Source organism: Argiope bruennichi, chromosome 10 (genome assembly GCF_947563725.1).
Source record: "Argiope bruennichi chromosome 10, qqArgBrue1.1, whole genome shotgun sequence".
Classification (NCBI taxonomy): domain Eukaryota; kingdom Metazoa; phylum Arthropoda; class Arachnida; order Araneae; family Araneidae; genus Argiope; species Argiope bruennichi.
Genome location: NC_079160.1, coordinates 22,883,477 through 22,910,314, shown reverse-complemented (window position 1 = coordinate 22,910,314; position 26,838 = coordinate 22,883,477). Strand labels below are relative to the sequence as shown.

At 38.6% G+C, this 26,838-nt stretch overlaps 63 non-coding genes across 63 annotated transcripts; all 63 read left to right on the top strand.

Moving 5' to 3' along the window:
* The first annotated feature begins 11,012 nt into the window (after positions 1 to 11,012).
* Trnav-cac (transfer RNA valine (anticodon CAC)) lies at positions 11,013 to 11,085 on the top strand. Its single transcript has one exon. It is a non-coding gene; the product is annotated as a tRNA-Val (tRNA).
* Positions 11,086 to 11,247: 162 nt separating this feature from the next.
* Positions 11,248 to 11,320, top strand: Trnav-uac (transfer RNA valine (anticodon UAC)). The gene has a single exon. It is a non-coding gene; the product is annotated as a tRNA-Val (tRNA).
* A 169-nt stretch (positions 11,321 to 11,489) lies between these two features.
* Trnav-cac (transfer RNA valine (anticodon CAC)) lies at positions 11,490 to 11,562 on the top strand. Its single transcript has one exon. It is a non-coding gene; the product is annotated as a tRNA-Val (tRNA).
* A 162-nt stretch (positions 11,563 to 11,724) lies between these two features.
* Trnav-uac (transfer RNA valine (anticodon UAC)) lies at positions 11,725 to 11,797 on the top strand. Its single transcript has one exon. It is a non-coding gene; the product is annotated as a tRNA-Val (tRNA).
* A 169-nt stretch (positions 11,798 to 11,966) lies between these two features.
* Positions 11,967 to 12,039, top strand: Trnav-cac (transfer RNA valine (anticodon CAC)). Its single transcript has one exon. It is a non-coding gene; the product is annotated as a tRNA-Val (tRNA).
* Positions 12,040 to 12,201: 162 nt separating this feature from the next.
* On the top strand, positions 12,202 to 12,274 carry Trnav-cac (transfer RNA valine (anticodon CAC)). Its single transcript has one exon. It is a non-coding gene; the product is annotated as a tRNA-Val (tRNA).
* Positions 12,275 to 12,443: 169 nt separating this feature from the next.
* On the top strand, positions 12,444 to 12,516 carry Trnav-cac (transfer RNA valine (anticodon CAC)). Its single transcript has one exon. It is a non-coding gene; the product is annotated as a tRNA-Val (tRNA).
* A 162-nt stretch (positions 12,517 to 12,678) lies between these two features.
* On the top strand, positions 12,679 to 12,751 carry Trnav-uac (transfer RNA valine (anticodon UAC)). The gene has a single exon. It is a non-coding gene; the product is annotated as a tRNA-Val (tRNA).
* A 169-nt stretch (positions 12,752 to 12,920) lies between these two features.
* On the top strand, positions 12,921 to 12,993 carry Trnav-cac (transfer RNA valine (anticodon CAC)). The gene has a single exon. It is a non-coding gene; the product is annotated as a tRNA-Val (tRNA).
* Positions 12,994 to 13,155: 162 nt separating this feature from the next.
* On the top strand, positions 13,156 to 13,228 carry Trnav-uac (transfer RNA valine (anticodon UAC)). Its single transcript has one exon. It is a non-coding gene; the product is annotated as a tRNA-Val (tRNA).
* Positions 13,229 to 13,397: 169 nt separating this feature from the next.
* On the top strand, positions 13,398 to 13,470 carry Trnav-aac (transfer RNA valine (anticodon AAC)). Its single transcript has one exon. It is a non-coding gene; the product is annotated as a tRNA-Val (tRNA).
* Positions 13,471 to 13,874: 404 nt separating this feature from the next.
* On the top strand, positions 13,875 to 13,947 carry Trnav-cac (transfer RNA valine (anticodon CAC)). The gene has a single exon. It is a non-coding gene; the product is annotated as a tRNA-Val (tRNA).
* Positions 13,948 to 14,109: 162 nt separating this feature from the next.
* Positions 14,110 to 14,182, top strand: Trnav-uac (transfer RNA valine (anticodon UAC)). The gene has a single exon. It is a non-coding gene; the product is annotated as a tRNA-Val (tRNA).
* Positions 14,183 to 14,351: 169 nt separating this feature from the next.
* Positions 14,352 to 14,424, top strand: Trnav-cac (transfer RNA valine (anticodon CAC)). Its single transcript has one exon. It is a non-coding gene; the product is annotated as a tRNA-Val (tRNA).
* A 162-nt stretch (positions 14,425 to 14,586) lies between these two features.
* On the top strand, positions 14,587 to 14,659 carry Trnav-uac (transfer RNA valine (anticodon UAC)). The gene has a single exon. It is a non-coding gene; the product is annotated as a tRNA-Val (tRNA).
* A 169-nt stretch (positions 14,660 to 14,828) lies between these two features.
* Positions 14,829 to 14,901, top strand: Trnav-cac (transfer RNA valine (anticodon CAC)). The gene has a single exon. It is a non-coding gene; the product is annotated as a tRNA-Val (tRNA).
* Positions 14,902 to 15,063: 162 nt separating this feature from the next.
* On the top strand, positions 15,064 to 15,136 carry Trnav-uac (transfer RNA valine (anticodon UAC)). The gene has a single exon. It is a non-coding gene; the product is annotated as a tRNA-Val (tRNA).
* Positions 15,137 to 15,305: 169 nt separating this feature from the next.
* Positions 15,306 to 15,378, top strand: Trnav-cac (transfer RNA valine (anticodon CAC)). Its single transcript has one exon. It is a non-coding gene; the product is annotated as a tRNA-Val (tRNA).
* Positions 15,379 to 15,540: 162 nt separating this feature from the next.
* Trnav-uac (transfer RNA valine (anticodon UAC)) lies at positions 15,541 to 15,613 on the top strand. Its single transcript has one exon. It is a non-coding gene; the product is annotated as a tRNA-Val (tRNA).
* Positions 15,614 to 15,783: 170 nt separating this feature from the next.
* Positions 15,784 to 15,856, top strand: Trnav-cac (transfer RNA valine (anticodon CAC)). Its single transcript has one exon. It is a non-coding gene; the product is annotated as a tRNA-Val (tRNA).
* Positions 15,857 to 16,018: 162 nt separating this feature from the next.
* Trnav-uac (transfer RNA valine (anticodon UAC)) lies at positions 16,019 to 16,091 on the top strand. The gene has a single exon. It is a non-coding gene; the product is annotated as a tRNA-Val (tRNA).
* Positions 16,092 to 16,260: 169 nt separating this feature from the next.
* On the top strand, positions 16,261 to 16,333 carry Trnav-cac (transfer RNA valine (anticodon CAC)). Its single transcript has one exon. It is a non-coding gene; the product is annotated as a tRNA-Val (tRNA).
* Positions 16,334 to 16,495: 162 nt separating this feature from the next.
* Trnav-uac (transfer RNA valine (anticodon UAC)) lies at positions 16,496 to 16,568 on the top strand. Its single transcript has one exon. It is a non-coding gene; the product is annotated as a tRNA-Val (tRNA).
* A 169-nt stretch (positions 16,569 to 16,737) lies between these two features.
* Positions 16,738 to 16,810, top strand: Trnav-cac (transfer RNA valine (anticodon CAC)). Its single transcript has one exon. It is a non-coding gene; the product is annotated as a tRNA-Val (tRNA).
* Positions 16,811 to 16,972: 162 nt separating this feature from the next.
* Trnav-uac (transfer RNA valine (anticodon UAC)) lies at positions 16,973 to 17,045 on the top strand. Its single transcript has one exon. It is a non-coding gene; the product is annotated as a tRNA-Val (tRNA).
* Positions 17,046 to 17,214: 169 nt separating this feature from the next.
* On the top strand, positions 17,215 to 17,287 carry Trnav-cac (transfer RNA valine (anticodon CAC)). Its single transcript has one exon. It is a non-coding gene; the product is annotated as a tRNA-Val (tRNA).
* A 162-nt stretch (positions 17,288 to 17,449) lies between these two features.
* Trnav-uac (transfer RNA valine (anticodon UAC)) lies at positions 17,450 to 17,522 on the top strand. The gene has a single exon. It is a non-coding gene; the product is annotated as a tRNA-Val (tRNA).
* Positions 17,523 to 17,691: 169 nt separating this feature from the next.
* Trnav-cac (transfer RNA valine (anticodon CAC)) lies at positions 17,692 to 17,763 on the top strand. The gene has a single exon. It is a non-coding gene; the product is annotated as a tRNA-Val (tRNA).
* A 162-nt stretch (positions 17,764 to 17,925) lies between these two features.
* Trnav-uac (transfer RNA valine (anticodon UAC)) lies at positions 17,926 to 17,998 on the top strand. Its single transcript has one exon. It is a non-coding gene; the product is annotated as a tRNA-Val (tRNA).
* A 402-nt stretch (positions 17,999 to 18,400) lies between these two features.
* Positions 18,401 to 18,473, top strand: Trnav-uac (transfer RNA valine (anticodon UAC)). The gene has a single exon. It is a non-coding gene; the product is annotated as a tRNA-Val (tRNA).
* Positions 18,474 to 18,642: 169 nt separating this feature from the next.
* On the top strand, positions 18,643 to 18,715 carry Trnav-cac (transfer RNA valine (anticodon CAC)). The gene has a single exon. It is a non-coding gene; the product is annotated as a tRNA-Val (tRNA).
* Positions 18,716 to 18,877: 162 nt separating this feature from the next.
* Positions 18,878 to 18,950, top strand: Trnav-uac (transfer RNA valine (anticodon UAC)). Its single transcript has one exon. It is a non-coding gene; the product is annotated as a tRNA-Val (tRNA).
* Positions 18,951 to 19,117: 167 nt separating this feature from the next.
* On the top strand, positions 19,118 to 19,190 carry Trnav-cac (transfer RNA valine (anticodon CAC)). The gene has a single exon. It is a non-coding gene; the product is annotated as a tRNA-Val (tRNA).
* Positions 19,191 to 19,352: 162 nt separating this feature from the next.
* Positions 19,353 to 19,425, top strand: Trnav-uac (transfer RNA valine (anticodon UAC)). Its single transcript has one exon. It is a non-coding gene; the product is annotated as a tRNA-Val (tRNA).
* A 169-nt stretch (positions 19,426 to 19,594) lies between these two features.
* Positions 19,595 to 19,667, top strand: Trnav-cac (transfer RNA valine (anticodon CAC)). Its single transcript has one exon. It is a non-coding gene; the product is annotated as a tRNA-Val (tRNA).
* Positions 19,668 to 20,071: 404 nt separating this feature from the next.
* Positions 20,072 to 20,144, top strand: Trnav-cac (transfer RNA valine (anticodon CAC)). The gene has a single exon. It is a non-coding gene; the product is annotated as a tRNA-Val (tRNA).
* Positions 20,145 to 20,306: 162 nt separating this feature from the next.
* Positions 20,307 to 20,379, top strand: Trnav-uac (transfer RNA valine (anticodon UAC)). The gene has a single exon. It is a non-coding gene; the product is annotated as a tRNA-Val (tRNA).
* Positions 20,380 to 20,548: 169 nt separating this feature from the next.
* Trnav-cac (transfer RNA valine (anticodon CAC)) lies at positions 20,549 to 20,621 on the top strand. The gene has a single exon. It is a non-coding gene; the product is annotated as a tRNA-Val (tRNA).
* Positions 20,622 to 20,783: 162 nt separating this feature from the next.
* Trnav-uac (transfer RNA valine (anticodon UAC)) lies at positions 20,784 to 20,856 on the top strand. The gene has a single exon. It is a non-coding gene; the product is annotated as a tRNA-Val (tRNA).
* Positions 20,857 to 21,025: 169 nt separating this feature from the next.
* Trnav-cac (transfer RNA valine (anticodon CAC)) lies at positions 21,026 to 21,098 on the top strand. The gene has a single exon. It is a non-coding gene; the product is annotated as a tRNA-Val (tRNA).
* Positions 21,099 to 21,260: 162 nt separating this feature from the next.
* Positions 21,261 to 21,333, top strand: Trnav-uac (transfer RNA valine (anticodon UAC)). Its single transcript has one exon. It is a non-coding gene; the product is annotated as a tRNA-Val (tRNA).
* Positions 21,334 to 21,502: 169 nt separating this feature from the next.
* Positions 21,503 to 21,575, top strand: Trnav-cac (transfer RNA valine (anticodon CAC)). Its single transcript has one exon. It is a non-coding gene; the product is annotated as a tRNA-Val (tRNA).
* A 162-nt stretch (positions 21,576 to 21,737) lies between these two features.
* On the top strand, positions 21,738 to 21,810 carry Trnav-uac (transfer RNA valine (anticodon UAC)). The gene has a single exon. It is a non-coding gene; the product is annotated as a tRNA-Val (tRNA).
* A 169-nt stretch (positions 21,811 to 21,979) lies between these two features.
* Trnav-cac (transfer RNA valine (anticodon CAC)) lies at positions 21,980 to 22,052 on the top strand. Its single transcript has one exon. It is a non-coding gene; the product is annotated as a tRNA-Val (tRNA).
* A 162-nt stretch (positions 22,053 to 22,214) lies between these two features.
* On the top strand, positions 22,215 to 22,287 carry Trnav-uac (transfer RNA valine (anticodon UAC)). Its single transcript has one exon. It is a non-coding gene; the product is annotated as a tRNA-Val (tRNA).
* A 169-nt stretch (positions 22,288 to 22,456) lies between these two features.
* On the top strand, positions 22,457 to 22,529 carry Trnav-cac (transfer RNA valine (anticodon CAC)). The gene has a single exon. It is a non-coding gene; the product is annotated as a tRNA-Val (tRNA).
* A 162-nt stretch (positions 22,530 to 22,691) lies between these two features.
* Positions 22,692 to 22,764, top strand: Trnav-uac (transfer RNA valine (anticodon UAC)). Its single transcript has one exon. It is a non-coding gene; the product is annotated as a tRNA-Val (tRNA).
* Positions 22,765 to 22,933: 169 nt separating this feature from the next.
* Positions 22,934 to 23,006, top strand: Trnav-cac (transfer RNA valine (anticodon CAC)). Its single transcript has one exon. It is a non-coding gene; the product is annotated as a tRNA-Val (tRNA).
* A 162-nt stretch (positions 23,007 to 23,168) lies between these two features.
* On the top strand, positions 23,169 to 23,241 carry Trnav-uac (transfer RNA valine (anticodon UAC)). Its single transcript has one exon. It is a non-coding gene; the product is annotated as a tRNA-Val (tRNA).
* A 168-nt stretch (positions 23,242 to 23,409) lies between these two features.
* Positions 23,410 to 23,482, top strand: Trnav-cac (transfer RNA valine (anticodon CAC)). Its single transcript has one exon. It is a non-coding gene; the product is annotated as a tRNA-Val (tRNA).
* A 162-nt stretch (positions 23,483 to 23,644) lies between these two features.
* Positions 23,645 to 23,717, top strand: Trnav-uac (transfer RNA valine (anticodon UAC)). Its single transcript has one exon. It is a non-coding gene; the product is annotated as a tRNA-Val (tRNA).
* A 169-nt stretch (positions 23,718 to 23,886) lies between these two features.
* Trnav-cac (transfer RNA valine (anticodon CAC)) lies at positions 23,887 to 23,959 on the top strand. Its single transcript has one exon. It is a non-coding gene; the product is annotated as a tRNA-Val (tRNA).
* A 162-nt stretch (positions 23,960 to 24,121) lies between these two features.
* Trnav-uac (transfer RNA valine (anticodon UAC)) lies at positions 24,122 to 24,194 on the top strand. Its single transcript has one exon. It is a non-coding gene; the product is annotated as a tRNA-Val (tRNA).
* A 169-nt stretch (positions 24,195 to 24,363) lies between these two features.
* Trnav-cac (transfer RNA valine (anticodon CAC)) lies at positions 24,364 to 24,436 on the top strand. The gene has a single exon. It is a non-coding gene; the product is annotated as a tRNA-Val (tRNA).
* Positions 24,437 to 24,598: 162 nt separating this feature from the next.
* Trnav-uac (transfer RNA valine (anticodon UAC)) lies at positions 24,599 to 24,671 on the top strand. Its single transcript has one exon. It is a non-coding gene; the product is annotated as a tRNA-Val (tRNA).
* Positions 24,672 to 24,840: 169 nt separating this feature from the next.
* Positions 24,841 to 24,913, top strand: Trnav-cac (transfer RNA valine (anticodon CAC)). Its single transcript has one exon. It is a non-coding gene; the product is annotated as a tRNA-Val (tRNA).
* Positions 24,914 to 25,075: 162 nt separating this feature from the next.
* On the top strand, positions 25,076 to 25,148 carry Trnav-uac (transfer RNA valine (anticodon UAC)). The gene has a single exon. It is a non-coding gene; the product is annotated as a tRNA-Val (tRNA).
* A 169-nt stretch (positions 25,149 to 25,317) lies between these two features.
* Trnav-cac (transfer RNA valine (anticodon CAC)) lies at positions 25,318 to 25,390 on the top strand. Its single transcript has one exon. It is a non-coding gene; the product is annotated as a tRNA-Val (tRNA).
* A 403-nt stretch (positions 25,391 to 25,793) lies between these two features.
* Positions 25,794 to 25,866, top strand: Trnav-cac (transfer RNA valine (anticodon CAC)). Its single transcript has one exon. It is a non-coding gene; the product is annotated as a tRNA-Val (tRNA).
* A 161-nt stretch (positions 25,867 to 26,027) lies between these two features.
* Positions 26,028 to 26,099, top strand: Trnav-uac (transfer RNA valine (anticodon UAC)). The gene has a single exon. It is a non-coding gene; the product is annotated as a tRNA-Val (tRNA).
* Positions 26,100 to 26,268: 169 nt separating this feature from the next.
* On the top strand, positions 26,269 to 26,341 carry Trnav-cac (transfer RNA valine (anticodon CAC)). Its single transcript has one exon. It is a non-coding gene; the product is annotated as a tRNA-Val (tRNA).
* A 162-nt stretch (positions 26,342 to 26,503) lies between these two features.
* Trnav-uac (transfer RNA valine (anticodon UAC)) lies at positions 26,504 to 26,576 on the top strand. The gene has a single exon. It is a non-coding gene; the product is annotated as a tRNA-Val (tRNA).
* Positions 26,577 to 26,745: 169 nt separating this feature from the next.
* On the top strand, positions 26,746 to 26,818 carry Trnav-cac (transfer RNA valine (anticodon CAC)). Its single transcript has one exon. It is a non-coding gene; the product is annotated as a tRNA-Val (tRNA).
* Positions 26,819 to 26,838: the final 20 nt, after the last annotated feature.

Genomic DNA, 26,838 nt, shown 5'->3' with positions numbered 1-26,838 from the left:
AGCGAAATATAAAACGACCTTCTGTGGTACTTTGAAAATAAAATTCCGAGTTCTCATGCCGGTCACGGCTTTGCCAAGGTCAATAGATTTTATGCGGTGAGGGTTGGTAAGGTCTTTACTAAGGAGTAGTAGAAAAAGTTTCTAAAAACCTCTCGCCCTGCCTTGTAATTGTGTCTTCCTGTTAGTCTGTGAGCCTGATGACAACAAAATTAAACAATCTACTGTCGTGAAATTTTCTTCGGAATCATTTCCTGAAATTTTCATATTTCAGTCACGCTGTGGAAGAGATTATTCTGTAATAAATCTGTCTGTTCATCCATCCATATCAATGTGAACACGACAGTTCACAAGAGCAGAACACGGTCACGGCTTAGGAATCGGAAGGTGCCAAGTGGATGGTTGTGTACAGGTGAACCAAGAAAGTAACATGTATCTACAGTAAAGTGGCTATGCTAAATTTTTTGAGACAAGTTACAGCGCCCCTAGAGGCGAAATAAGGAAGGTACAAAAAATAAAGAGATGGGTTAATAAGTCCGAGTAGAAATATATATGATATACCATAATAAAAACGCAGAAAACGTTTCATGGAGTTATCTGAAACTTCTATTTCCCTATGCCTTATTTTCCTATAGTGTTTTTTCGAATTAAACAGCGGTGATATGAAATTTAAACAACAATAAAAACAGCGTTTAAACAAACAAAAATAATAAAAATAAATTGAAGAACGCATTCGCACCAGAAAATACAATTTTTTTTTTTTAACTGTCTCCGCCAATTTTACAGATAACTGTAGAAACGGTTTCCTACGTTTTTATTACAGAAAAGCGTATGTTTTTCCAACTGGCATTTTCGACTGTTCTCTTTTATTTTTTAACTTTCTAGGGGTGCTGTAAACTATTCCATAAAATCAGAATAGTCACTTTTAACATATTAATTAAATTAAAAAAATATTTAATTAAATATAAAGAAATTTATTAAATTAATAATTAATTAAATATAAAGAAATTAATTAAATTAATAATTAATAAAATATAAAGAAATTAATTAAATTAATTATTAATTAAATATAAAAAAATTTGTTAAACGGAATTCGACGTTTTAAACTTTTTTCCTGTAAATATATCCTGTAAATAAACCCATTTTCTTTCTTATACTCGTTTTATAGTTTCATAATGTGCACTGACTACAGCCGTAAAATGCTTAAATCCGCCATTATAAAGTGAAATCATTATTTATTAATAAAATTATTAGTAAGAAAAGAAGAAAAGGATTTTTTTTTTTTTTTTTTTTTTTTTTAGCCTTATACATCAGAGCACGGGAGAATTAGAGAAAAGATGACGAGTTTAAGCATCTCCTAACCATGCACATTTTACAATTTCAATTTTTCAAATACCTAGAACTTAAATTAGATTAAATATGCAGCATACTTGATAGAACGATTGAACGACTATAATGATTGAAATATGATTTATAAAATATTTTTTTAGAGAAAGCTCTTTGAGACATTTTTTCAACATAATTTGCGAAAAAAATTCAAAAACGTAAATAAATTCTTAATTTTAAAAAAATGCATCTGCTATGTACTTTTATACCTATAAAATTATGTAATGTTCAATGTATTTAATTAAAATCTCTAATTTAAAGTCGAATATGCTTATAAATGATGTCTTACTGTCAAATTCAGTAAGTAGAAAGAACACACCTACGTCTCAAAGACCGTTAATGGCATTTTTAACGCTTAAATCATCAACCTAAATGTCGGAAATAAAATTTGCTCTCTCATTTTTTGCCCCGCCGCCTAAAATAACTGATGAATTAAATGCTTTTAGTAAAATATTTTCGCACTGGATTTCATATACCTTATCTTCATCAGTTAGTTACCAAGTGATGAGTTCAAGTGATGATTTGGTAACCAAGTGATGAGTTCAAGTGATGATTTGGTAACCAAGTGATGAGTTCAAGTGATGATTTGGTAACCAAGTTATATTCATGTCATATAAAATTTCAGCTAAATTTTTCCTTGCGGAAATTCTAGCAAAATAATTTCAGAAAGATAAAAATTGGAAAACGTCATTCGTTCTCTTACATTTATAATTTTTTTTTTTTTTACTTAATAATGATGAAAAATATATTTCACAAGAACCCAGGCTATAATTATTTATTTCTAAAATAAAAATCCCTCTGTGTTTCTTAACTTAATATTTCGTTCAATAGATTAAAAATATTATTTATCATTCCCTTTTATTTAAAGCTCATTTTTGCAATATGGTATAATGTATCCTTACAACAACAGATGGCAGCACAAACAAATGAAGTATACGTTGCTCAATGCTTATATTTTAAATACAGCTCATCCTTAAAATTCTAAAATACAAAACGACAATTGTTCCGTGACATCTAAAATATGACACTTGTGTTAAGGAATGTCATAATCCACATAAATGCTTTTGAAACAAAATAGCAAAATATAATGCATGCAGTTTTACATTTACTTATTACACTATATAAGTTAAATAAAATACAATTCAACTTAATCAGTTGAGGACTTTCCATAAAATCAAATAAAATGTTCCAGTACATCTAGGGACAAATTTATTATTTTTTAATTTAACTTTAGAAACAATATTACAAGAAATAACAAATAGTGCCTGAAAAAATGAAAGAAGACATTGAAATATTATAACACAAAGAACCAATAACTTCCATCAAAGTTTCACAATTCAGGTAGTTTATATAATCATCAAATCTTCCTGAAATAATTACTGCCATTCTACAAATGCAACGATAAAAAAAGGATGAATTTGAAGCATTCAATTCGTAAATTATAGATGGTCTTCAGTTGTCTATAATAAATCGTCCACCGCCGTCTGTAACGATGGGCGAAATTTAAAAACATCCTTCCCCTTTTAAACTATATTATTATCTGATGCATATTCTAATTTCTGAAGAAGAGGATTTTATTTTTAAAGTGACTCATTTATCGTTATGCGTATTAAGTTAAATAAATAAAAAAATATTAATCATAATAAATCATGAAATAAAAAATATTAATCACTTCGTAAAGTTCGCGATTTATTTACGTTCATTTATGCTGATTCAACAATGGTCAATGAGCTGAGATATGAAATCCTTATAATTTTGCATTTATGCTGTTAGACATCGTATCTTATTATTATTGTTACGAAATTTCCGAGGTTCGTTTGGATAGTGGGAGTTATATGGTGTGGAGAACATTCAATCAGCAGGCGGCAATAGAAAATGAAACAAAGACGTTTATTTACACGAAGACACACAGGACAGCACAAAGACGACAACTATATACAGCACAGAAGACGATTATCTTCAGCCGAGACGTGCAGCATACAACAGTATACACAGCAGCTCTACTCCGCTAGTCCCTGGAAGACGAGTTCTTCTCCGTCGCTTCCGACTACTCTTCGACTCCACTGGTCCACGACTCAATTCACCACCGGTTCACCACTCGACTCACCACTGCCCGGAAGCTGCGGGTGCTTCCTTTTGTAGGTCTCAGGAGACGGGGCTAGAAGCCTTTCAACCAATCAGGAACGTTCGAGGCATATCTCTGTTCCTACTGGACGGATTGGGAAAATTCCCGATGTTTCGGGTATAATCCATTTTGGCGCCAAATTCGTCGCCAAGTCGCCAAATGGTCGCCAAGCTCTGGGATCTCCTATGGAACCCACTATGCTGGGAAGCCGCATCAAGGATTCGTAACATTATGAATTATAATGAACTTCTGAATGGTAATAACATTGTCTTATTATTATGCATGACCTTATTATTCTGCATTTTATTCCCTAATAGATCAGTTGAAACTATTGGTGTTTTTTTTTTTTTTTTTTTTTTTTTTTACTTTATCGAATACGAAGTATAGAGAAAGTAAAGTAATAGTAAAAAAAATTCGAGCTCAAGATTTTGACGAATCTCCACGTTTTAGCCCTGCCTGAATTCGAAAAACTCATTTTAAAAAAACTGTCTGTTTGTCTGTCAGTGACAAAGGTAATTCAAAAACGTTTTGAGCTAGACGGATGAAATTTGATATTCAGTCTCTAAGTCAAATTTGTAGATTTCTATCATATTTTCCTTACATTTTTTTTTCTAATCCCTAAATCAATTAATTAAATTTTTTTTCAATTTTTTTTTAATTAGGGCTGTAGTGATACTAATTTTTTTCTTTCAACTTCTTCCATTTTAATGAAATTTAAAAAGTATTTTAACCCTTTCTAGGGCCGTGGGAAGTATGCTTCCCACCAAATTTATCAATCTTTGTATGAATTTATGTAGGTTGCACAAGTTCTGACAAATTTTTTTAGAAAGACAGAAGCTTAGATGCGTCAGTTCTTTATTTTACACAAATTGATGTGTTTTGATTTGATACTTAATTATTAATTAACCAAATTAATTAATGAATCAAATTAAATTTATCTATTAAGCTAAATGAATCCCTTTTCTTATTCTAATTTCAAGCCTAAAAATATTTTAACATAATATGACTAGAAAAAAAATGGCCCTTTAAAGGGTTAACTTATTCTACAAAAAAAAAAAAATATTTTTTCACTAATTGCGTTTATACACATACGGGTTGCAAAGATATTAATTAACGTTTCTGTATTCATGTTATCGGTGCCATCATCAAGAGAAATTTTTTTAAATAACATAAATATAGACAAATTAAACCTAAAACATAATTCATTCAAAGAAATTTTACTATGCTACAAAGTTTCGAACTAAAAGTTCGAATCGAATAATTAATATGCGCATATTTGATGTGGCAAATTGCGTATTTTGAATGGTCGGAACTTTATTAAGCATCTATTTACTATACACTTAGTACCCACATTTATAATATTGTTAAGCACATTTGTAATGTATAATATTAATATATTAAGAAGTAAAAGGACATTTCCTGCATAACCACCCTGGACTTCAGTGCACTTTTCCCAACGTTCAAAAGGTTTTTTTATTTTTTATTCCGTCGGGGAAAATGTTTCTCAGTTGTATCTGTGCCACACCAATGGCTTCTTAATCGGTTGCAAATCCTCTTCCCCTTAGCACTTCTTCCAATGGTCAAAGCATATGAAAATCGCTTGGAACCAGGTCTGGACTGTATGACGGTTGTTCCGACCCTTCGAATTCCAACTCCTTCATTGTTTAGACCGTCCGTAAGCAGAGTTTGGCCGAGTATCATCTTGCTGTAGGATGACATTTTTTCGCAGTTCTCCCACGAAGTTTGGATTTGGTTGCAGGTTTCAATTTAGTTTGCAACACATCACAATAGTTCTCACTGTTCACAATTTCATCTCTTGAGATATAATGAACGGCTACTGCACCTTTCATGTACCAGAATAGTGCTAACATAAGCTTACCGGCTGATAATTAACGTTTAAATTTCTTAATTTCTGATGATGGTGGATGTTGCATTGGATGAATGATTTCAGCAGTGTTTAACAACTTCTGCAAACAAAAAGCGAATCACTGCCCTCATTTTCTCCTTGTTGCAAATCGACGATGGAGCCGCCATACTTAACGTTCTGCTACAAACTTCGGGAATAAGAGTGACACGTTCCATAGAAATGTTACCGATTACACTAATTCAGCGCTGGATACTCGAAACCCCGGAAAGACAAATTGCAAAAGTCCGTTTACTTTTTGACTTTCCCTCGTATTTAAAATATTATTAAGAAAAATTTCAAATTTTACTATTTTTTGTTTGTTTGTTTATTGTTTATTCTAACCTAAAAATAGTTTTAGGCTAGAAATTACGTTATATTGTTAAAAGGCTAGAAACCTCAGAATTTATCCTTTTTTTTTTCTACAAAATTTAATGATTGACAGAAAATGAAGTAAATGCATAGTAAAATGAAAAAAAAAAAAAAACCAGCGTAAAGCCTCTAAAATATTATAAATTATATAACTATCAATATATGAAGCTTGCAAATATTTTGCAACTTTTTTATATTATATATTTGTATATAATAATATGGCGTTAATTCTTACATTGCCACATTGATCATTCGATAAAAGTCTTCAATAATAATATTAATGTTGCCATTTCTAAAATGTTAAATAAAAAGAGATTATAGATCATTTAAATGTTCAATGTTGTAGGAAGAATGCAATAATATTTTTTGATAAATAAAAGTGGGGAAATAAATATACATAATTGAAAATTCATGACTTTTTTTTCCTGGTTTTCCTGCTGGACTCTTCCAAAAATCATCATATTGCAAGAAAAAAATGTATGTTTCTTTATTATCTTTGTGATCACAGTACTGATATTTGCTTGTATTTAAAAGCATTCAGAAACAATATCTATTGGTTAATATTTTCTATAGTTTTAATGGCATCGCAGTTTCAAGACTGCCATAAACACCAATAGAAAAACTCATGGTATCTTTCTATTGCTTATTAATTTGTTAAAACGAAAAATTCAAATTTCTTTAAATTAGTAACCAGAAATTCGCAACAATATTTCTTTTCTAAATTCAGTTTTCAGAAACCAATACGAAGAAAACTTTATTTTTTTGGTAAATTTATAGAATAAGCTTCAGTGTATCTTAATATTATCATATTATTCATTCCTAATATTATGAGCGAGTCAGACAAAACTTAGGCTTTCGAGTACATTATGATATTATCTTCAAATTTTCGCTAAATCTTATGTCTTAATCGTGTTAAACCTATAAAATTTGGAATAAAATCGTTCGGTAGTTGTACAGTGTTTTTAAATCTAACAACATTAGTGCAATTTCAAAAAAAATTAGTTTTCTTATTTTGTTATTACTGTAGCACCTTTTTCTATAACAGATTATATATTATTATAAACACAACTTAACTTATTAGCTTTTGAAGTTTCCCTGACTTTTATTTATATTTTTAATGCGAAGAGAATGGGTGTGACAGTTGTGTTTATTTATTGGTCAATCTGGTTATTATGATTAAGAAAAGGGTGAACCGGAGTTTAATCCCCTTCTTCGGCAAGTTGCGATAACGCGCCAAAGCTGGCAACCTCCAGACTGGCAAACCTATTATCTTTCACCTTTATTATGCGCTATGATTGGACATCTGCTCCTTCGCTTTTGAACATCTCGCAAAACACAGCGCAAGACCGTTGTTGGCGAGTTGGCGATTTTTGAAAATTTACGCCAAGCAGAGCTTTAAAGTCCGGTCGTACCTAAGAAAATTAAAGGTTTGATAAAACTTAAGACTAATGTATGGCATTTCGCCAAGTATGTCAAAATTATGCCAGTCCTCTATAAACTCGCCAAAAGTCCGCCGATTTATGTGAATAATGTTATGGGATTTCTCATGATATTTGTATATTAGCCGCTTACTATTGACGAATTTTTGGTTTAATTGCATGCCATTGGCAAATTTTAGGTTTAAACTGCATGTCGTTAAATTTTAGCTATGATTAAAATGACATTTTTGGCAATTAATCGCTAGTTGCAATAAGCATGACTTTTTTTTTCGCCGATTCGTAGTTGACATGGGGTTAATACACGAGTACGAACCTCGCCATTGTCATTTAAAATACTTGATCCATTTGGTTGAACCGGAGTTTTACCCTCTGCTTCGCCAAGATGCGATAATGCGCCAAAGCTGACAACCTCCGTATTCTCCAGAATGGCAAACTTATTATCTTTCGTCTTTATTATGCTCTGTGATTGGACATTTGCTCCCTCTCTTTGGAACATTTCACAAAACACGGTGCAAAACTGTTGTTGGCATGTTGGCGATTTTTGAAAATTGCGCCAAGCATGGGGTTAAACTCCGTTCGTACCATCCTTTTATTTTACAATTCCAAATATTATACTTTCTATGTTATCTTTATAGAATCTGCCCTATTCTGATGCCAATTTGAATACATCCCAGTATGGAAAGCTGTAGTCCAAGAGAATGCGACCACCACTGTGCTCAGGTCTGCCAACAGTACGTCTGTCCGTGCCATTATAAACCAGGCTATACCCCGGTTACAGACCTGCAAAGAGTGTGTTGTAAATGGGAACTCATCTCACCAGTGAAGTAAGTTGCTTTTCTTCTAGCTAAAATATTGTGCATAACCAATCTAAAAAAGACACCAAATTTGTAAAATATATCAATAATCCCCAAAGGCAGAATTCGGTTTCAACGGCGACTAAAAAGTGCCAAGAAAAAATTTCGCCAAACTATAAAAATATACTCAAGAGCATAAATATATATTTATATGCCCAAAAATCTCCAAATTGGCGAAATTTGTTCTTATCGCTTTTTGGTTGCCGTTAAAACAGAATTGCACCGTTATATCTTTTATAGATTTGTATCAAATTTTGAATAGAATTGTTAGAAAAGAAATACGTCCATACTCGGATTTTTTTTTCTTTATAACCAGCATAAATGTCGCCATATTGTGTTAATGCAGGTGGTAGTCGAAAGGACAATATTCCTACCGGTACTATTTGGTCAACTTCTTACACTATTTGGTACTATTTTGGTATTTAAAATACAGGGTGATTACAAAATCCTTCTCTGATTATTAAAAATAATTCTGAAAAAAGACTATTATAATTTGAAAATAATTGTTTCGGCATACTTTAAAGAATTTTTTAAGATTTTAATGAAACCATTTACATTAGTGAATTTCAAAGTGGACGCCCTGAGTAGCAGCTCCAAGAATGTCAAGATGGTGCTCCAATTATCGCCAAATGTTTTCCAACATTTCAGTTGTTGCATTAGACAAGGAATCTGCAATCTTAACTTTGAATGTATCAATATCTGCAATTGTTGTTGCAAAACACTTCGTCCTGCCCATAACCCCAAAATTGAAAACGTAATTAGTTTAAAAGCATCACTAAGACTATTTCGGTATGGACCTCATAATTTTGAACCACAGTTAGATTACGAAGATGACACTGGGTTTGCAACCCCTCTACAAACTTCAGCACCGCACCATTGGAAGGAAATTTAGCCGAGATTGATGCATGCACCAGACCCGTACGATTTTATACGGTCGAATCGGGCATTGAGCCTAGAACCTCCCTGTCCTGAAGATTTTAGTAACATTTTTAATATGTAATTAAATTTAAATAATTATTAAAATTAAATATTATTATCTAAAATTATATATTAGACAACGTATAATTTTTCCTGGCCCCAAAGCTTAGACCTTACCACCATGACCACTGGGGCCTCCAAGAATCGAAAATAAACAGTAATACCCAATTTCTGAATTCATTGAGCCATAGAATAAATTGAACTTATTTCTTCATTGATGCTATTTTAATAGCAAATTGAATGTAAAATCCCTATTTCTGCATTAGTTGCTTTAACTATTGGATTAAAATACATTTAAGAGCAAAACCATTCTTTAGTAAAAATATTTCAATATTATAAAATGTTGAAATTTTTTTAATATATTTTAATGGTCCTTTTGTAATAAGATTTTGTAATCAGAGAAAAACTTTATGATAATCCAATAATAAAGAAAATCCAAAAACCGGTTACTCAGTTCCAACTCAGCTCGTGATGTCTGGATATGTGCTCAAAGTTTCCTGTTGCTGCTCCAGCCTTTCAGTTTCGAGAAAAAGAGAGAGAAAAAAGAACTGCCAATTCCTTAGCTGAACTCCTGTGCCGATTTCAAGAATTTTTGTTTCATATGAAAATGCATGCCCCTTAGATCAATTATCATTTATCCCCATCGCTTTTCAATTTCAAAAGATAACGCAACAAGATAGAATCATCAGCGTTAACAACTGGACTGATTTTGCCAATTTTTATTTCATATGAAAGATAGGCGTATGGTTTAAATATGCTTCTTCCATGTTACCTCTCTACACTAATGATGCTTTCCATTTTCGAGAGATACTGCAAAATAAATATTTGGCATAGATTCCATTGTAAATAAATGGACCGATTTCGCCAATCTTACTGGCCAATTAATTTCACTTCTTTGCATATGTAACTAATCAGCAAGAATGCTCTTCATTTTTTATGTATATAATGTTTAGAATAGCACTTTCCTTTGTTGTTATAAAATGTAGTGTATCAAAGTCGGTTGACATTACAAAATTAAATTATAAAAATTATAGGTGAATACTTGTGTTTATACATATAAGAAGTGTGTTACTTAATTTTAAAAAATCTAAATAATGCAAAATATCCTGAATAAAGAAATATTAAAAAGTCTATACTGAACATTCATAATTAATAAAAATTTATTAATAATATTGTAGTCAAAGAAGATAATAATAATTTAATTTAAAATAAATATAATGAAATAAATTTCAGAGATTGTAAATATTTTATATCATAAATTAATTAACAATAAACAGCAGAAAACATTTGAAATTTAATCATATTCTATAGAAAAATATCATTCTCAGAATAAATGTAAATGAATTTATTTTTCTCTAAAAAGTCTAACATGAAAAAAAAAGAAAATATGAACTTAATATGAGTAAAAAATATAATTTCTGGAAAACAATATGCTACGAAATTTATACCTAAATGTTCAATATATTCAATTAGAATATCATCAAAATAATAAATATCTACAAAATTTTACAACTAAATTCATAAATTAAAAAGAAAAGCTAAAAGAGAAATCAGCCACTAAAACAGTAGCAAATAAAAATACGAGTTCCACATGTCATACTAATATCAGAACAAACATCGAAGCAAACCCTAAACAACAACTAGAAACGAAAGCAATGATGGCTCAATCGCTTAAGACGTCGCTACTTGTTGGAGAGATAGCGGGTGCAAACCCGCATTTCCGCGAAGGGTAGGAACAAAACGATAGATACAGATTTTTTTTGTGTGTGTTTACAACTGGGAGAAACACTACCGGTTACACGGTGAAAGATGTCTTTTTTTAGTTCTGTTTAGAAAGATGTAATAGCAATCAAAAGTGCTCAAAACTTAAAGAAAATTCTGCGAACGAGACGACTCGGAAATGTTCTTTCAAATGACAGAAACATGCAATTCTGAGGGAAGATCTAACCCTTCCCGTCGGTTCCGTAGTATAGTGGTCATCACGTTCGCCTCACACGCGAAAGGTCCCCGGTTCGATCCCGGGCGGAACCATACATTCGTGGTTCTTATTTTTCACTTTCAAATGACAACAGTTCTTTAGGGCCTTTACCTTAGACGGTAATCTTTCCAGGAACCACAAAAATGAATAGTCTTTTCAACAGAATCGAGATCGAATTATTATCGACTTGGCATATATTCGTTTTTCACCGTCGAGGTTCCGTAGTGTAGTGGTTATCACATTCGCTTTACACGCGAAAGGCCCCCGGATCGATCCCGGGCGGAACCAGCCCGATTACATGGTCAGGGATGTCTTTTTTTAGTTCTGTTAAAGATTATGTATTAGCAATCTAAAGTGCTGAAAACTTAAGGAAAATTCTACGAACGAGACGACTCTGAAATGTTCTTTCAAATGACAGAAACATGGAATTCTGAGGGAAGATCTAACCCTTCCCGTCGGTTCCGTAGTGTAGTGGTCATCACATTCGCCTCACACGCGAAAGGTCCCCGGTTCGATCCCGGGAGGAAGCATACATTCGTGGTTCTTATTTTTCACTTTCAAATGACAGCAGTTCTTTAGGGCCTTTACCTTAGACGGTAATCTTTCCTGGAACCACAAAAATGAATAGTCTTTTCAACAGAATAGAGATCGAATTATTATCGACTTGGCATATATTCGTTTTTCCCCGTCGAGGTTCCGTAGTGTAGTGGTTATCACGTTCGCTTTACACGCGAAAGGCCCCCGGTTCGATCCCGGGCGGAACCAGCCCGATTACATGGTGAGGGATGTCTTTTTTTAGTTCTGTTAAGGAACATGTATTAGCAATCTAAAGTTCTGAAAACTTAAGGAAAATTCTACGGACGAGACGACTCGGAAATGTTCTTTCAAATGACAGAAACATGGAATTCTGAGGGAAGATCTAACCCTTCCCGTCGGTTCCGTAGTGTAGTGGTTATCACATTCGCCTCACACGCGAAAGGTCCCCGGTTCGATCCCGGGCGGAACCATACATTCATGGTTCTTATTTTTCACTTTCAAATGACAACAGTTCTTTAGGGCCTTTACATTAGACGGTAATCTTTCCAGGAACCACAAAAATGAATAGTCTTTTCAACAGAATAGAGATCGAATTATTATCGACTTGGCATATATTCGTTTTTCACCGTAGAGGTTCCGTAGTGTAGTGGTTATCACGTTCGCTTCACACGCGAAAGGCCCCCGGTTCGATCCCGGGCGGAACCAGCCCAATTACATGGTGAGGGATGTCTTTTTTTAGTTCTGTTAAGGAACATGTATTAGCAATCTAAAGTTCTGAAAACTTAAGGAAAATTCTACGAACGAGACGACTCGGAAATGTTCTTTCAAATGACAGAAACATGGAATTCTGAGGGAAGATCTAACCCTTCCCGTCGGTTCCGTAGTGTAGTGGTCATCACGTTCGCCTCACACGCGAAAGGCCCCCGGTTCGATTCCGGGCGGAACCATACATTCGTGGTTCTTATTTTTCACTTTCAAATGACAACAGTTCTTTAGGGCCTTTACCTTAGACGGTAATCTTTCTAGGAACCACAAAAATGAATAGTCTTTTCAACAGAATAGAGATCGAATTATTATCGACTTGGCATATATTCGTTTTTCACCGTCGAGGTTCCGTAGTGTAGTGGTTATCACATTCGCTTTACACGCGAAAGGCCTCCGGATCGATCCCGGGCGGAACCAGCCCGATTGCATGGTGAGGGATGTCTTTTTTTAGTTCTGTTAAGGAACATGTATTAGCAAACTAAAGTGCTGAAAACTTAAAGAAAATTCTACGAACGAGACGACCCGGAAATGTTCTTTCAAATGCCAGAAACATGGAATTCTGAGGGAAGATCTAACCCTTCCCGTCGGTTCCGTAGTGTAGTGGTCATCACATTCGCCTCACACGCGAAAGGTCCCCGGTTCGATCCCGGGAGGAAGCATACATTCGTGGTTCTTATTTTTCACTTTCAAATGACATCAGTTCTTTAGGGCCTTTACCTTAGACGGTAATCTTTCCTGGAACCACAAAAATGAATAGTCTTTTCAACAGAATAGAGATCGCATTATTATCGACTTGGCATATATTCGTTTTTCACCGTAGAGGTTCCGTAGTGTAGTGGTTATCACGTTCGCTTTACACGCGAAAGGCCCCCGGTTCGATCCCGGGAGGAACCAGGCAGGTTGCATGGTGAGGGATGTCTTTTTTTAGTTCTGTTAAGGAACATGTATTAGCAATCAAAAGTACTGAAAACTTAAAGAAACCTCTACGAACGAGACGACTCGGAAATAATCTTTCAAATGACAAAAACATGGAATTCTGAGGGAAGATCTAACCCTTCCCGTCGGTTCCGTAGTGTAGTGGTCATCACGTTCGCCTAACACGCGAAAGGTCCCCTGTTCGATCCCGGGCGGAATCATACATTCGTGGTTCTTATTTTTCACTTTCAAATGACAACAGTTCTTTAGTGCCTTTACCTTAGACGGTAATCATTCCAGGAACCACAAAAATGAATAGTCTTTTCAATAGAATAGAGATCGAATTATTATCGACTTGGCATATATTCGTTTTTCTCCGTCGAGGTTCTGTAGTGTAGTGGTTATCACGTTCGCTTTACACGCGAAAGGCCCCCGTTTGGATCCCGGGAGGAACCAGCCCGATTACATGGTCAGGGTTGTCTTTTTTTAGTTCTGTTAAGGATTATGTATTAGCAATCTAAAGTGTTGAAAACTTAAGGAAAATTCTACGAACGAGACGACTCTGAAATGTTCTTTCAAATGAAAGAAACATGGAATTCTGAGGGAAGATCTAACCCTTCCCGTCGGTTCCGTAGTGTAGTGGTCATCACATTCGCCTCACACGCGAAAGGTCCCCGGTTCGATCCCGGGAGGAAGCATACATTCGTGGTTCTTATTTTTCACATTCAAATGACATCAGTTCTTTAGGGCCTTTACCTTAGACGGTAATCTTTCCTGGAACCACAAAAATGAATAGTCTTTTCAACAGAATAGAGATCGAATTATTATCGACTTGGCATATATTCGTTTTTAACCGTAGAGGTTCCGTAGTGTAGTGGTTATCACGTTCGCTTTACACGCGAAAGGCCCCCGGTACGATCCCGGGCGGAACCAGCCCGATTACATGGTGAGGGATGTCTTTTTTTAGTTCTGTTAAGGAACATGTATTAGCAATCTAAAGTTCTGAAAACTTAAGGAAAATTCTACGAACGAGACGACTCGGAAATGTTCTTTCAAATGACAGAAACATGGAATTCTGAGGGAAGATCTAACCCTTCCCGTCGGTTCCGTAGTGTAGTGGTCATCACGTTCGCCTCACACGCGAAAGGCCCCCGGTTCGATCCCGGGCGGAACCATACATTCGTGGTTCTTATTTTTCACTTTCAAATGACAACAGTTCTTTAGGGCTTTTACCTTAGACGGTAATCTTTCCAGGAACCACAAAAATGAATAGTCTTTTCAATAGAATAGAGATCGAATTATTATCGACTTGGCATATATTCGTTTTTCTCCGTCGAGGTTCTGTAGTGTAGTGGTTATCACGTTCGCTTTACACGCGAAAGGCCTCCGGTTCGATCCCGGGAGGAACCAGCCCGATTACATGGTCAGGGATGTCTTTTTTTAGTTCTGTTAAGGATTATGTATTAGCAATCTAAAGTGCTGAAAACTTAAGGAAAATTCTACGAACGAGACGACTCTGAAATGTTCTTTCAAATGACAGAAACATGGAATTCTGAGGGAAGATCTAACCCTTCCCGTCGGTTCCGTAGTGTAGTGGTCATCACATTCGCCTCACACGCGAAAGGTCCCCGGTTCGATCCCGGGAGGAAGCATACATTCGTGGTTCTTATTTTTCACTTTCAAATGACAGCAGTTCTTTAGGGCCTTTACCTTAGACGGTAATCTTTCCTGGAACCACAAAAATGAATAGTCTTTTCAACAGAATAGAGATCGAATTATTATCGACTTGGCATATATTCGTTTTTCCCCGTCGAGGTTCCGTAGTGTAGTGGTTATCACGTTCGCTTTACAGGCGAAAGGCCCCCGGTTCGATCCCGGGCGGAACCAGCCCGATTACATGGTGAGGGATGTCTTTTTTTAGTTCTGTTAAGGAAAATGTATTAGCAATCTAAAGTTCTGAAAACTTAAGGAAAATTCTACGGACGAGACGACTCGGAAATGTTCTTTCAAATGACAGAAACATGGAATTCTGAGGGAAGATCTAACCCTTCCCGTCGGTTCCGTAGTGTAGTGGTTATCACATGCGCCTCACACGCGAAAGGTCCCAGGTTCGATCCCGGGCGGAACCATACATTCATGGTTCTTATTTGTCACTTTCAAATGACAACAGTTCTTTAGGGCCTTTACCTTAGACGGTAATCTTTCCAGGAACCACAAAAATGAATAGTCTTTTCAACAGAATAGAGATCGAATTATTATCGACTTGGCATATATTCGTTTTTCACCGTAGAGGTTCCGTAGTGTAGTGGTTATCTCGTTCGCTTTACACGCGAAAGGCCCCCGGTTCGATCCCGGGCGGAACCAGCCCGATTACATGGTGAGGGATGTCTTTTTTTAGTTCTGTTAAGGAACATGTATTAGCAATCTAAAGTTCTGAAAACTTAAGGAAAATTCTACGAACGAGACGACTCGGAAATGTTCTTTCAAATGACAGAAACATGGAATTCTGAGGGAAAGATCTAACTCTTCCCGTCGGTTCCGTAGTGTAGTGGTCATCACGTTCGCCTCACACGCGAAAGGCCCCCGGTTCGATCCCGGACGGAACCATACATTCGTGGTTCTTATTTTTCACTTTCAAATGACAACAGTTTTTTAGGGCCTTTACCTTAGACGGTAATCTTTCCAGGAACCACAAAAATGAATAGCCTTTTCAATAGAATAGAGATCGAATTATTATCGACTTGGCATATATTCGTTTTTCACCGTAGAGGTTCCGTAGTGTAGTGGTTATCACGTTCGCTTTACACGCGAAAGGCCCCCGGTACGATCCCGGGCGGAACCAGCCCGATTACATGGTGAGGGATGTCTTTTTTTAGTTCTGTTAAGGAACATGTATTAGCAATCTAAAGTTCTGAAAACTTAAGGAAAATTCTACGAACGAGACGACTCGGAAATGTTCTTTCAAATGACAGAAACATGGAATTCTGAGGGAAGATCTAACCCTTGCCGTCGGTTCCGTAGTGTAGTGGTCATCACGTTCGCCTCACACGCGAAAGGCCCCCGGTTCGATTCCGGGCGGAACCATACATTCGTGGTTCTTATTTTTCACTTTCAAATGACAACAGTTCTTTAGGGCCTTTACCTTAGACGGTAATCTTTCCAGGAACCACAAAAATGAATAGTCTTTTCAATAGAATAGAGATCGAATTATTATCGACTTGGCATATATTCGTTTTTCTCCGTCGAGGTTCTGTAGTGTAGTGGTTATCACGTTCGCTTTACACGCGAAAGGCCCCCGGTTCGATCCCGGGAGGAACCAGCCCGATTACATGGTCAGGGATGTCTTTTTTTAGTTCTGTTAAGGATTATGTATTAGCAATCTAAAGTGCTGAAAACTTAAGGAAAATTCTACGAACGAGACGACTCTGAAATGTTCTTTCAAATGACAGAAACATGGAATTCTGAGGGAAGATCTAACCCTTCCCGTCGGTTCCGTAGTGTAGTGGTCATCACATTCGCCTCACACGCGAAAGGTCCCCGGTTCGATCCCGGGAGGAAGCATACATTCGTGGTTCTTATTTTTCACTTTCAAATGACAGCAGTTCTTTAGGGCCTTTACCTTAGACGGTAATCTTTCCTGGAACCACAAAAATGAATAGTCTTTTCAACAGAATAGAGATCGAATTATTATCGACTTGGCATATATTCGTTTTTCCCCGTCGAGGTTCCGTAGTGTAGTGGTTATCACGTTCGCTTTACACGCGAAAGGCCCCCGGTTCGATCCCGGGCGGAACCAGCCCGATTACATGGTGAGGGATGTCTTTTTTTAGTTCTGTTAAGGAACATGTATTAGCAATCTAAAGTTCTGAAAACTTAAGGAAAATTCTACGGACGAGACGACTCGGAAATGTTCTTTCAAATGACAGAAACATGGAATTCTGAGGGAAGATCTAACCCTTCCCGTCGGTTCCGTAGTGTAGTGGTTATCACATTCGCCTCACACGCGAAAGGTCCCCGCTTCGATCCCGGGCGGAACCATACATTCATGGTTCTTATTTGTCACTTTCAAATGACAACAGTTCTTTAGGGCCTTTACCTTAGACGGTAATCTTTCCAGGAACCACAAAAATGAATAGTCTTTTCAACAGAATAGAGATCGAATTATTATCGACTTGGCATATATTCGTTTTTCACCGTAGAGGTTCCGTAGTGTAGTGGTTATCACGTTCGCTTTACACGCGAAAGGCCCCCGGTTCGATCCCGGGAGGAACCAGCCCGATTACATGGTGAGGGATGTCTTTTTTTAGTTCTGTTAAGGAACATGTATTAGCAATCTAAAGTTCTGAAAACTTAAGGAAACTTCTACGAACGAGACGACTCGGAAATGTTCTTTCAAATGACAGAAACATGGAATTCTGAGGGAAGATCTAACCCTTCCCGTCGGTTCCGTACTGTAGTGGTCATCACATTCGCCTCACACGCGAAAGGCCCCGGTTCGATCCCGGGAGGAAGCATACATTCGTGTATCTTATTTTTCACTTTCAAATGACAGCAGTTCTTTAGGGCCTTTACCTTAGACGGTAATCTTTCCTGGAACCACAAAAATGAATAGTCTTTTCAACAGAATAGAGATCGAATTATTATCGACTTGGCATATATTCGTTTTTCACCGTAGAGGTTCCGTAGTGTAGTGGTTATCACGTTCGCTTTACACGCGAAAGGCTCCCGTTTCGATCCCGGGAGGAACCATGCAGGTTGCATGGTGAGGGATGTCTTTTTTTAGTTCTGTTAAGGAACATGTATTAGCAATCAAAAGTGCTGAAAACTTAAAGAAAACTCTACGAACGAGACGACTCGGAAATAATCTTTCAAATGACAAAAACATGGAATTCTGAGGGAAGATCTAACCCTTCCCGTCGGTTCCGTAGTGTAGTGTTCACCACGTTCGCCTAACACGCGAAAGATCCCCTGTTCGATCCCGGGCGGAATCATACATTCGTGGTTCTTATTTTTCACTTTCAAATGACAACAGTTCTTTAGGGCCTTTACCTTAGACGGTAATCTTTCCAGGAACCACAAAAATGAATAGTCTTTTCAACAGAATAAATCGAATTATTATCGACTTGGCATATATTCGTTTTTCCCCATCGAGGTTCCGTAGTGTAGTGGTTATCACGTTCGCTTTACACTCGAAAGGCCCCCGGTTCGATCCCGGGCGGAACCAGCCCGATTACAAGGTGATAGATGTCTTTTTTTAGTTCTGTTAAGGAACATGTATTAGCAATCTAAAGTGCTGAAAACTTAAAGAAAATTCTACGAACGAGACGACTCGGAAATGTTCTTTCAAATGCGAGAAACATGGAATTCTGAGGGAAGATCTAACCCTTCCCGTCGGTTCCGTAGTGTAGTGGTCATCACGTTCGCCTCACACGCGAAAGGTCCCCGGTTTGACCCCGGGCGGAACCATACATTCGTGGTTCTTATTTTTCACTTTCAAATGACAACAGTTCTTTAGGGCCTTTACCTTAGACGGTAATCTTTCCAGGAACCACAAAAATGAATAGTCTTTTCAACAGAATAGAGATCGAATTATTATCGACTTGGCATATATACGTTTTTTACCGTAGAGGTTCCGTAGTGTAGTGGTTATCACGTTCGCTTTACACGCGAAAGGCCCCCGGTTCGATCCCGTGCTTAACCAGCCCGGTTGCATGGTGAGGGATGTCTTTTTTTAGTTCTGTTAAGGAACATGTATTAGCAATCAAAAGTGCTGAACTTAAAGAAAATTCTACGAACGAGACAACTCGGAAATGTTCTTTCAAATGACAGAAACATGGAATTCTGAGGGAAGATCTAACCCTTCCCGTCGGTTCCGTAGTGTAGTGGTCATCATGTCCGCCTCACACGCGAAAGGCCCCCGGTTCGATCCCGGGCGGAACCATACATTCGTGGTTCTTATTTTTCACTTTCAAATGACAACAGTTCTTTAGGGACTTTACCTTAGACGGTAATCTTTCCAGGAACCACAAAAATGAATAGTCTTTTCAACAGAATAGAGATCGAATTATTATCGACTTGGCATATATTCGTTTTTCCCCGTAGAGGTTCCGTAGTGTAGTGGTTATCCCGTTTGCTTTACACGCGAAAGGCCCCCGGTTCGATCCCGGGCGGAACCAGCCCGATTACATGGTGAGGGATGTCTTTTTTTAGTTCTGTTAAGGAACATGTATTAGCAATCTAAAGTGCTGAAAACTTAAAGAAAATTCTACGAACGAGACGACTCGGAAATGTTCTTTCAAATACCAGAAACATGGAATTCTGAGGGAAGATCTAACCCTTCCCGTCGGTTCCGTAGTGTAGTGGTCATCACGTTCGCCTCACACGCGAAAGGTCCCCGGTTCGATCCCGGGCGGAACCATACATTCGTGGTTCTTATTTTTCTCTTTCAAATGACAACAGTTCTTTAGGGCCTTTACCTTAGACGGTAATCTTTCCAGGAACCACAAAAATGAATAGTCTTTTCAACAGAATAGAGATCGAATTATTATCGACTTGGCATATATTCGTTTTTCACCGTAGAGGTTCCGTAGTGTAGTGGTTATCACGTTCGCTTTACACGCGAAAGGCCCCCTGTTCATTCCGGGGTGGAACAAGCCCGGTTGCATGGTGAGGGATGTCTTTTTTTAGTTCTGTTAAGGAACATGTATTAGCAATCAAAAGTGCTGAAAACTTAAAGAAAATTCTACGAACGAGACGACTCGGATATGTTCTTTCAAATGACAGAAACATGGAATTCTCAGATAAGATCTAACCCTTCCCGTCGGTTCCGTAGTGTAGTGGTCATCACGTTCGCCTCACACGCGAAAGGCCCCCGGTTCGATCCCGGGCGGAACCATACATTCGTGGTTCTTATTTTTCACTTTCAAATGACAACAGTTCTTTAGGGCCTTTACCTTAGACGGTAATCTTTCCAGGAACCACAAAAATGAATAGTCTTTTCAACAGAATAGAGATCGAATTATTATCGACTTGGCATATATTCGTTTTCACCCGTCGAGGTTCCGTAGTGTAGTGGTTATCACGTTCGCTTTACACGCGAAAGGCCCCCGGTTCGATCCCGGGCGGAACCAGCCCGATTACATGGTGAGAGATGTATTTTTTTAGTTCTGTTAAGGAACATGTATTAGCAATCTAAAGTGCTGAAAACTTAAAGAAAATTCTACGAACGAGACGACTCGGAAATGTTCTTTCAAATGCCAGAAACATGGAATTCTGAGGGAAGATCTAACCCTTCCCGTCGGTTCCGTAGTGTAGTGGTCATCACGTTCGCCTCACACGCGAAAGGTCCCCGGTTCGATCCCGGGCGGAACCATACATTCGTGGTTCTTATTTTTCACTTTCAAATGACAACAGTTCTTTAGGGCCTTTACCTTAGACGGTAATCTTTCCAGGAACCACAAAAATGAATAGTCTTTTCAACAGAATAGAGATCGAATTATTATCGACTTGGCATATATTCGTTTTTCACCATAAAGGTTCCGTAGTGTAGTGGTTATCACGTTCGTTTTACACGCGAAACGCCCCCGGTTCGATCCCGGGTGGAACCAGCCCGGTTGCATGGTGAGGGATGTCTTTTTTTAGTTCTGTTAAGGAACATGTATTAGCAGTCAAAAGTGCTGAAAACTTAAAGAAAATTCTACGAACGAGACGACTCGGAAATGTTCTTTCAAATGACAGAAACATGGAATTCTGAGGGAAGATCTAACCCTTCCCGTCGGTTCCGTAGTATAGTGGTCATCACGTTCGCCTCACACGCGAAAGGCCCCCGGTTCGATACCGGCCGGAACCATACATTCGTGGTTCTTATTTTTCACTTTCAAATGACAACAGTTCTTTAGGGCCTTTACCTTAGACGGTAATCTTTCCAGGAACCACAAAAATGAATAGTCTTTTCAACAGAATAGAGATCGAATTATTATCGACTTGGCATATATTCGTTTTTCACCGTAGCGGTTCCGTAGTGTAGTGGTTATCACGTTCGCTTTACACGCGAAAGGCCTCCGGTTCGATCCCGGGCGGAACCAGCCCGGTTGCATGGTGAGGGATGTCTTTTTTTAGTTCTGTTAAGGAACATGTATTAGCAATCAAAAGTGCTGAAAACTTAAAGAAAATTCTACGAACGAGACGACTTGGAAATGTTCTTTCAAATGACAGAAACATGGAATTCTGAGGGAAGATCTAGCCCTTCCCGTCGGTTCCGTAGTGTAGTGGTTATCATGTTCGCCTCACACGCGAAATGCCCCCGGTTCGATCCCGGGCGGAACCATACATTCGTGGTTCTTATTTTTCACTTTCAATTGACAACAGTTCTTTAAGGCCTTTACCTTAGACGGCAATCTTTCCAGGAACCACAAAAATAAATAGTCTTTTCAACAGAATAGAGATCGAATTATTATCGACTTGGCATATATTCGTTTTTCCGGGTCGAGGTTCCGTAGTGTAGTGGTTATCACGTTCGCTTTACACGCGAAAGGATCCCGGTTCGATCCCGGGCGGAACCAGCCCGATTACATGGTGAGGGATGTCTTTTTTTAGTTCTGTTAAAGAAGATGTATTAGCAATCTAAATAGCTGAAAACTTAAAGAAAATTCTACGAACGAGACGACTCGGAAATGTTCTTTCAAATGCCAGAAACATGGAATTCTGAGGGAAGATCTAACCCTTCCCGTCGGTTCCGTAGTGTAGTTTTCATCACGTTCGCCTCACACGCGAAAGGTCCCCGGTTCGATCCCGGGCGGAACCATACATTCGTGGTTCTTATTTTTCACTTTCAAATGACAACAGTTCTTTAGGGCCTTTACCTTAGACGGTAATCTTTCCAGGAACCACAAAAATGAATAGTCTTTTCAACAGAATAGAGATCGAATTATTATCGACTTGGCATATATTCGTTTTTCTCCGTCGAGGTTCCGTAGTGTAGTGGTTATCACGTTCGCTTTACACGCGAAAGGCCCCCGGTTCGGTCCCGGGCGGAACCAGCCCGATTACATGGTGAGGGATGTCTTTTTTTAGTTCTGTTAAGGAAGATGTATTAGCAATCTAAATAGCTGAAAACTTAAAGAAAATTCTACGAACGAGACGACTCGGAAATGTTCTTTCAAATGCCAGAAACATGGAATTCTGAGGGAAGATCTAACCCTTCCCGTCGGTTCCGTAGTGTAGTTTTCATCACGTTCGCCTCACACGCGAAAGGTCCCCGGTTCGATCCCGGGCGGAACCACACATTCGTGGTTCTTATTTTTCACTTTCAAATGACAACAGTTCTTTAGGGCCTTTACCTTAGACGGTAATCTTTCCAGGAACCACAAAAATGAATAGTCTTTTCAACAGAATAGAGATCGAATTATTATCGACTTGGCATATATTCGTTTTTCTCCGTCGAGATTCCGTAGTGTAGTGGTTATCACGTTCGCTTTACACGAGAAAGGCCCCCGGTTCGATCCCGGACGGAACCAGCCCGATTACATGGTGAGGGATGTCTTTTTTTAGTTCTGTTAAGGAACATGTATTAGCAATCTAAAGTGCTGAAAACTTAAGGAAAATTCTACGAACGAGACGGCTCTGAAATGTTCTTTCAAATGACAGAAACATGGAATTCTGAGGGAAGATCTAACCCTTCCCGTCGGTTCCGTAGTATAGTGGTCATCGCGTTCGCCTCACACGCGAAAGGCCCCCTATTCGATCCCGGGCGGAACCATACATTCGTGGTTCTTATTTTTCACTTTCAAATGACAACAGTTCTTTAGGGCCTTTACCTTAGACGGTAATCTTTCCAGGAACCACAAAAATGAATAGTCTTTTCAACAGAATAGAGATCGAATTATTATCGACTTGGCATATATTCGTTTTCCCCCGTCGATGTTCCGTAGTGTAGTGGTTATCACGTTCGCTTTACACGCGAAAGGCCCCCGGTTCGATCCCGGGAGGAACCAGCCCGATTACATGGTGAGGGATGTCTTTTTTTTGTTCTGTTAAGGAACATGTATTAGCAATCTAAAGTGCTGAAAACTTAAAGAAAATTGTACGAACGAGACGACTCGGAAATGTTCTTTCAAATGCCAGAAACATGGATTCTGAGGGAAGATCTAACCCTTCCCGTCGGTTCCGTAGTGTAGTGCTCATCACGTTCGCCTCACACGCGAAAGGTCCCCGGTTCGATCCCGGGCGGAACCATACATTCGTGGTTCTTATTTTTCACTTTCAAATGACAACAGTTCTTTAGGGCCTTTACCTTAGACGGTAATCTTTCCAGGAACCACAAAAATGAATAGTCTTTTCAACAGAATAAAGATCGAATTATTATCGACTTGGCATATATTCGTTTTTCACCGTAGCGGTTCCGTAGTGTAGTGGTTATCACGTTCGCTTTACACGCGAAAGGCCTCCGGTTCGAACCCGGGCGGAACCAGCCCGGTTGCATGGTGAGGGATGTCTTTTTTTAGTTCTGTTAAGGAACATGAATTAGCAATCAAAAGTGCTGAAAACTTAAAGAAAATTCTACGAACGAGACGACTCGGAAATGTTCTTTCAAATGACAGAAACATGGAATTCTGAGGGAAGATCTAGCCCTTCCCGTCGGTTCCGTAGTGTAGTGGTTATCATGTTCGCCTCACACGCGAAATGCCCCCGGTTCGATCCCGGGCGGAACCATACATTCGTGGTTCTTATTTTTCACTTTCAATTGACAACAGTTCTTTAGGGCCTTTACCTTAGACGGCAATCTTTCCAGGAACCACAAAAATAAATAGTCTTTTCAACAGAATAGAGATCGAATTATTATCGACTTGGCATATATTCGTTTTTCCCCGTCGAGGTTCCGTAGTGTAGTGGTTATCACGTTCGCTTTACACGCGAAAGAATCCCGGTTCGATCCCGGGCGGAAACAGCCCGATTACATGGTGAGGGATGTCTTTTTTTAGTTCTGTTAAGGAAGATGTATTAGCAATCTAAATAGCTGAAAACTTAAAGAAAATTCTACGAACGAGACGACTCGGAAATGTTCTTTCAAATGCCAGAAACATGGAATTCTGAGGGAAGATCTAACCCTTCCCGTCGGTTCCGTAGTGTAGTTTTCATCACGTTCGCCTCACACGCGAAAGGTCCCCGGTTCGATCCCGGGCGGAACCATACATTCGTGGTTCTTATTTTTCACTTTCAAATGACAACAGTTCTTTAGGGCCTTTACCTTAGACGGTAATCTTTCCAGGAACCACAAAAATGAATAGTCTTTTCAACAGAATAGAGATCGAATTATTATCGACTTGGCATATATTCGTTTTTCTCCGTCGAGGTTCCGTAGTGTAGTGGTTATCACGTTCGCTTTACACGCGAAAGGCCCCCGGTTCGGTCCCGGGCGGAACCAGCCCGATTACATGGTGAGGGATGTCTTTTTTTAGTTCTGTTAAGGAAGATGTATTAGCAATCTAAATAGCTCAAAACTTAAAGAAAATTCTACGAACGAGACGACTCGGAAATGTTCTTTCAAATGCCAGAAACATGGAATTCTGAGGGAAGATCTAACCCTTCCCGTCGGTTCCGTAGTGTAGTTTTCATCACGTTCGCCTCACACGCGAAAGGTCCCCGGTTCGATCCCGGGCGGAACCACACATTCGTGGTTCTTATTTTTCACTTTCAAATGACAACAGTTCTTTAGGGCCTTTACCTTAGACGGTAATCTTTCCAGGAACCACAAAAATGAATAGTCTTTTCAACAGAATAGAGATCGAATTATTATCGACTTGGCATATATTCGTTTTTCTCCGTCGAGATTCCGTAGTGTAGTGGTTATCACGTTCGCTTTACACGCGAAAGGTCCCCGGTTCGATCCCGGTCGGAACCAGCCCGATTACATGGTGAGGGATGTCTTTTTTTAGTTCTGTTAAGGAACATGTATTAGCAATCTAAAGTGCTGAAAACTTAAGGAAAATTCTACGAACGAGACGACTCTGAAATGTTCTTTCAAATGACAGAAACATGGAATTCTGAGGGAAGATCTAACCCTTCCCGTCGGTTCCGTAGTATAGTGGTCATCACGTTCGCCTCACACGCGAAAGGCCCCCGGTTCGATCCCGGGCGGAACCATACATTCGTGGTTCTTATTTTTCACTTTCAAATGACAACAGTCTTTAGGGCCTTTACCTTAGACGGTAATCTTTCCAGGAACCACAAAAATGAATAGTCTTTTCAACAGAATAGAGATCGAATTATTATCGACTTGGCATATATTCGTTTTTCACCGTAGAGGTTCCGTAGTGTAGTGGTTATCACGTTCGCTTTACACGCGAAAGGCCCCCTGTTCATTCCGGGGTGGAACAAGCCCGGTTGCATGGTGAGGGATGTCTTTTTTTAGTTCTGTTAAGGAACATGTATTAGCAATCTAAAGTGCTGAAAACTTAAAGAAAATTCTACGAACGAGACGACTCGGAAATGTTCTTTCAAATGACAGAAACATGGAATTCTGAGGGAAGATCTAGCCCTTCCCGTCGGTTCCGTAGTGTAGTGGTTATCATGTTCGCCTCACACGCGAAATGCCCCCGGTTCGATCCCGGGCGGAACCATACATTCGTGGTTCCTATTTTTCACTTTCAATTGACAACAGTTCTTTAGGGCCTTTACCTTAGACGGCAATCTTTCCAGGAACCACAAAAATGAATAGTCTTTTCAACAGAATAGAGATCGAATTATTATCGACTTGCATATATTCGTTTTTCCCCGTCGAGGTTCCGTAGTGTAGTGGTTATCACGTTCGCGTTACACGCAAAGGATCCCGGTTCGATCCCGGGCGGAACCAGCCCGATTACATGGTGAGGGATGTCTTTTTTTAGTTCTGTTAAGGAAGATGTATTAGCAATCTAAATAGCTGAAAACTTAAAGAAAATTCTACGAACGAGACGACTCGGAAATGTTCTTTCAAATGCCAGAAACATGGAATTCTGAGGGAAGATCTAACCCTTCCCGTCGGTTCCGTAGTGTAGTTTTCATCACGTTCGCCTCACACGCGAAAGGTCCCCGGTTCGATCCCGGGCGGAACCATACATTCGTGGTTCTTATTTTTCACTTTCAAATGACAACAGTTCTTTAGGGCCTTTACCTTAGACGGTAATCTTTCCAGGAACCACAAAAATGAATAGTCTTTTCAACAGAATAGAGATCGAATTATTATCGACTTGGCATATATTCGTTTTTCTCCGTCGAGGTTCCGTAGTGTAGTGGTTATCACGTTCGCTTTACACGCGAAAGGCCCCCGGTTCGGTCCCGGGCGGAACCAGCCCGATTACATGGTGAGGGATGTCTTTTTTTAGTTCTGTTAAGGAAGATGTATTAGCAATCTAAATAGCTGAAAACTTAAAGAAAATTCTACGAACGAGACGACTCGGAAATGTTCTTTCAAATGCCAGAAACATGGAATTCTGAGGGAAGATCTAACCCTTCCCGTCGGTTCCGTAGTGTAGTTTTCATCACGTTCGCCTCACACGCGAAAGGTCCCCGGTTCGATCCCGGGCGGAACCACACATTCGTGGTTCTTATTT